Below are 6,077 nucleotides of genomic sequence, written 5' to 3' on the forward strand. Positions count from 1 at the left end.
TTGTAGTTGTCTGAGGGTAAAACAGTTGGTTCAGAATCATTGAAATCATTCTGTATTGCCCATTTTTTCCTCTTGATATCAGAAATTGAACCTTTTCTATAAGAATCTTCAAACTCATTTGGACGACCTATGTCGCACTCCAAAAGCATGGGGTCAATTGTCATCGCAAGTTGGTTGAACTTCGTTTTCTCATGCAAGTAAATGCTTGGCTCGATTGGGTCATTAGTCAACTTCCCAAACTGCACACACTTAGCAGCCTCTTCCTTGCTAATATGGGGGGAAGCATGCCCGGGAACCATTGAACTTATGGCAGTATTGAAACTTTGATGTAATTGTTCAAATCCCTTGTCGAAATACAATTTCATCTCCTCTTTAAATTTGCCAATTTGAATGACGTGATGATTTGGAGTACTCAAACTTTGTTGTAAGCGTTGAAATCTCATGTCCAGTTCAATCTTCATGTCCTCTTTAAATTTATCAATTTCATTCTCCTTAGCAATCAATTTCTTCTCCAAGGATTCAACCATTACACAAAAAGACGATATCGTGGCGGGTAACTTCAATTGATCGACCCCTTCTTGCAATTCTAACATGGGGATCTGCACAAAAATTACATAACATTATTAACTCCGATATATTATAGACTTTGCCATCATAACAACGAAGAAAAAAATGACTAAATTTTGTCCCATGCTTACTGTATTCGACTCAAACCCCCCTTCGTCTTCCACCCAGTCAAGCAAAGCCTTGGTATCATCGTCAGACCAAACACCTATAGGGCATAGGGACCTATCTACATACCCTTCCTTCCAAACAATATGGTGACAGTAAAATACCTACAAAATGCACAGACATACAAAATTATTTTGCACCATTCACCAATGCCAACATTATTGCAAGAAACTAAAAAAAAAATTACCTATAAAAAATAGACGCATCCTCCAACGAACTTCGATGCTTTGCCATGATACCGTCTGATGCTTTTCCATAGATGCATATATGCCATCGACGCCCAATTAACACGACAAACAGCGGCAATGTCAGTTAGGGACATTATAGGACCCTCGACCTCTCGAGCAACATGTAGAGACGTATTAGGCAGCAAAAAAACAATAACTAAAAACAACAAAAATTGTCAAACAAAGGACATGTCAGCCAATTCACGAAGCCTCAATTTTTCCTCCAACAGACTCACAGTATTCTTCTCACCTTTCTTGTAAAAAGGTTGTTCAACAGGGTTACCATGTCTGTATAAATCTTCAACACCATCATTAACACCCATGGTAGCACTAAAAACTTTACTGTCCAGTTTGAAGTGCTTCCCATGAACATCCAAAGATCCATCATCAATGTTGAACCTACTCAACAACCAAAATAGAAGATTTCGTCTCAAGTTACAATCTTTCATCCCTAATAGTGCCCCGGATCCCAATTCTTTGAGCACCTCTTTTTTACCCCCATTCATATGGGAAATAAGGGTGAAGATCCTATAAGGAGAGCATCTATAGTCTAATTTATCATGTTCAGCCATTTTCAAATCCACTTTACAAGAAAATGTTCACCTGCCATTAAAATAATAAAAGAGAACACAATGATATATGGCAAGAAAATTCTTTTCAATTAATGGGGAAAAATAAATAGACAAAGTACCAATGATCTACAGTGGAAATTAATTCTAACTCAAGTACTGCAATTGGTTATCATTAACTTGTGTATATATCTTTCAAACATTGAAAAATATAACAACTATGGCAATCAAATATTTAATTTCCATCTCATGTAATAGTTACTAATATACAAGTAACCAAGTAACAGATTCTTACAGACAAACATAGTCCCTCTCAAGTAACAATGACTAGTGTACAAGTAACCAGTGCACTTCGCTAGATAACAAGGTTGAATATAAAAGTAATATATTAATATGGACAAATATAATCATTCAACTATATCAATGCTTCATTCCATGAAATCCCACAAGTAAGAACGATGAATCGTAACCAACCTATTATTTTCTAGATCTCTCCCTCTCTCTCTTTCTCTCTCTCTCTATACATAGATAGTCACACACGACAGTCATGTTGTAGTTATTACTAACATACAAATTTCTCCTAAAAGGACTTACTAATGCATTGGCTAAGCTAATCATTTTGATAACTCTATGTCTATGTCAACATATTGTTGCCTCAAGCAATAGCAACCAACCTAATCTGCATTGCACAATAAATCAAATGATACAAAACTCTAAGATAGTTTAATCAACAATTCACAGTTATATATACAGAAATTATTATAATTTCCTATCTTTAAAGCTATATCGATTGCTCAATAATAATCACATAAACTAATTCTCAATATCTTAGCATTATCGAACTCCGAAAATACATCTTAAACTTCACAACTTACAAAATTTCATAAATTGAAGCAATGCCCACTGCAAATTTCGCCAATTTCTACATTTCAAGAAAAAAAATTGCCCGAATAAATTCCAAACATCAGAAGTTTCATAACTACCCAAAGTCAAGATTCATGCAAATATCTTAACTAGTAATTACAAAATGAGGATTTTTGCCCAAAAAATAAACCAACACCGAGAGAGATAACAACATACCAGTAACAGAACAACTTTTTTCTCCAACTCGGACACTACAAAAGGCGAAACCCACGTAGTCGAACACTTTAAACAGTACGTAACCAAGTTCCACCCACAACCCACGAAGCCACTCCAACGATATCTCAATAAAAAAAAACCTGAACGTTATTTCTCAGTCAAACTCGGAGGAGTTGGAGAGGAAGAAGCGTTTTTTTTTTAATCTTGTTTGCTTAAACAAATTAAAAACAAACTAAAGGGTAAATGGCAATCAGTACTCGGTTAAAGGGGGTCCCCAAGGGTATATATGTACTTTTGTATCACTCAATCAACAAATTCAAATCCAACCATCCAACCTAAAAATTAACACATCCTATGGCTCACAACACTTGTTGGACTAAGTCCTGAAAATGTCAACTGAGGGACTAAAGAATTGCCATTTTTTGTGGCAAAATTTATTTCATGTTATGATTGTATGCATTGTACCACAATACATATCATTTTTTTTGAGTAAATTATGTAACTTCCATTAATTCACAATAAGCACAAGGTTACATAATGTTGAGTTTAGAAGTAATTTTCTCATTACAAACTAATTCATTATCTACTCCTAAAGCTCTTTGAGCAAGTTTACGAGCAAATACATTTGCTTGTCTAGGTACATAAGAAAAGATAGCTAATAGCATCTTCAATGGGAGAGATATAAATATTGTGCAACGCTCCAATGCACAATTATAAAAGTTGATGCAAAATTAATATTTCATCAATGATCATTTGATATTTATTGAAAATATACAAAAAAAAAAAATTCTTATATATTTTATTATTGATAGTTAAATATAATAATAAAATAATAAGATAAAAGTCTAGTATTTAATGCTAATAGATAAAAATAATACTAAAATAATAAAAATAACATAAAAGTAAATAAAAGAAATATAACATTTATTGATTTGGCATACCTTTTTTTGTGTCAAATTTGACACAACTTTTAGCATGTGCCAAATTTGTCACAATTTTTGACACACCATTGGAAAATTATTTTCAAAAGTGAATTATATTTCACCAATGCATCACCAAAAGAAGATAAAACTTTTTCCACCACAACTTAAACGAAATGGGAAGGGATATCATTTGACGCCACTGCAAAGCTTGTAATAAGACTTGGCTCTCCATAGTAAAATAAGAATTATAATTTCTTGTCTTTGGACTAGAGAAACCAGCCACCACATTACCTGAGCATGGCGAACAACTGCACCAAACCCAATTTTATTATTCTTTCCATCTTTTGTTGCATCCACATTCAGTTTAAGAGTGCAGGCTTCCATATCACATTATGCCTTGAAACTTTATCTTGAGGCTGCCTAGTGTGAATTTTTAGAGCAGACTTATAATCCTGCAAATAAGAAATAGCCCAAGCAACAACTTGAAAGGAATATGAGATTTCCCATGTAAACAAGCATTACGATTGTTCCATGAAGCCAAAGTGTAACAAGGAAACATTACATATCAATTTTGAATTATTTACATATCAACTAATTATTGTAATTTTTTTAAAGATTAATCTTCATCTCCATGTTGACAGGGCATTCTTATTATAATCTTTAAAGAAAAAGTGTCGAACTTTTTCACAATAAGAAGTTTAGTTAAAACATTAATATATGCATTTTGAATAAATTTGTGTTTGATTTTGTTGATTTTGCAATTTTTGTTACAATTTTTTAGATCTGAAACGTAAAATTTTGCAGAAAACTCGATATACCTCGATGCCCAGCTCGATGGGCCCTTAAAAATCATGATTTTCATGAACAAACCATCTGCCTCGACACACCTCGATATCACATCGACGCACATCGATGAAACTCGATGCAATTCATAAAAAATGCATAAATTTTCACTTGGGTGTCCGTTTTGGGTGATTTTTTTAAATTGGGTATTTTTTTGAGATCTACGTGTCTGAGATGTGTACACACACATTTGGAAAGTTGAAAGCTTGAAAACACCCCAAAGTTCAAAATAATGCCCCTATATTTTCAAAGTTGGGTATGTTTTTAACCTTTGAACTCCCCAAATGTGTGTGTACATATCTCAGACGTGTGTATCACAAAAAAATACTTAAATTAAAAAAAAATCACCTCAAACGGACACCCGAGTGAAAAATTATGCATTTTCTATAAATTGCATCGAAGTGTATCGAGATGTGTCGAGGCAGATGGTTTTTTTTTCTTCATGAAAATCATGATTTTTACATCGAGGTGTATCAAGGTATATTGAGTTCTCTGCAAAATTTTATGTTTCAAATCTAAAAAATTGTAAAAAAAAAACAAAATCAAACAGAAACTTGTTCGAAATGCATATATTAGCGTTTTAACTAAAAAATTTACTTGGTTTAAGCTTTGAATCATTAAAGACAAATGACATTAGAAAAAAAAACAAAGAGCAAAAAGATGGCAAGAGAGCTTGCATGGTGTTCGTGGGTCTCCATGTGGCCTTCAAATCTGAAATAATAATAGAGATGGGTGTGGTGTAATTGTGTTATGGAAGTGACTGAGATTAAGACAAAGAAGATAGCTTCTTGAGGTGAGAAGAGTTAGAAATTCTGGTAAGGGCATTTTCAGTAATGAGACAAAGTTTTAGCATCAATTTTACATGATGCCAACATTGAGAATGATTTAGATCTAGGCTCCCTCGTTATGCATAAAATCTCAAATTTCCCCTTCATTAATTTCTCTCTCTCTATTTATATTATATTTTTTTTTACATAATCTACTTTCATTTCTTTCTTCAAAAGTTCATTTACAGTTAATTAAAAATAAATTATGAGATTTTAAATATCTTTTTTACTACTAATATTATTTTTTTGTTTGTTAATAATTTAGATTAAATTTAAAATATACTTTTTTTTTGCTTATATAAATATATTTTATTAGCTTATGTAATTTTTAAGTTTGTTAAGATTAAACATTTATTTTTAATAGTATTTTCTACTTTAAATATAAGTTTATTATGCACTAAGAATTCTAATTTTTATTATATAATCCAACAAAAAAAATTATATTAAATAAATATACAGAGAAATAAATTAATTTTTTTTTCATCCATCTTAAGAAAATATATTCACTTATTCACTACAAAAAACAAGGCCTATACTGAGAACAAATGTCCTCGGTATAAGCCCAAATGTTCTCGGTATAGCCTCTACCGAGACAATGTCATCGGTAGAAAGTTATTGGTACAGCCGCGTCGGTAAAACAAAACTTCTACCGACGACATTAAAAATGTTCTCGGTATAGGTTTTACCGAGGACAATGTCCTCGGTAGAAAGTGACAAATGTCCTCGGTACAACCAACCCCAATTTGTCATCGTACTGGTATATACCGACATCTTACTGGTATATACCGAGGACAATGTCCTCGGTATAGACTACACCCGAATTTTTTTTTTATATTTGTAATATTTATTCCCTTATTTATTTAATTTGAATTAAAT

Source organism: Humulus lupulus, chromosome 4 (assembly GCF_963169125.1).
Source record: "Humulus lupulus chromosome 4, drHumLupu1.1, whole genome shotgun sequence".
Lineage (NCBI taxonomy): Eukaryota > Viridiplantae > Streptophyta > Magnoliopsida > Rosales > Cannabaceae > Humulus > Humulus lupulus.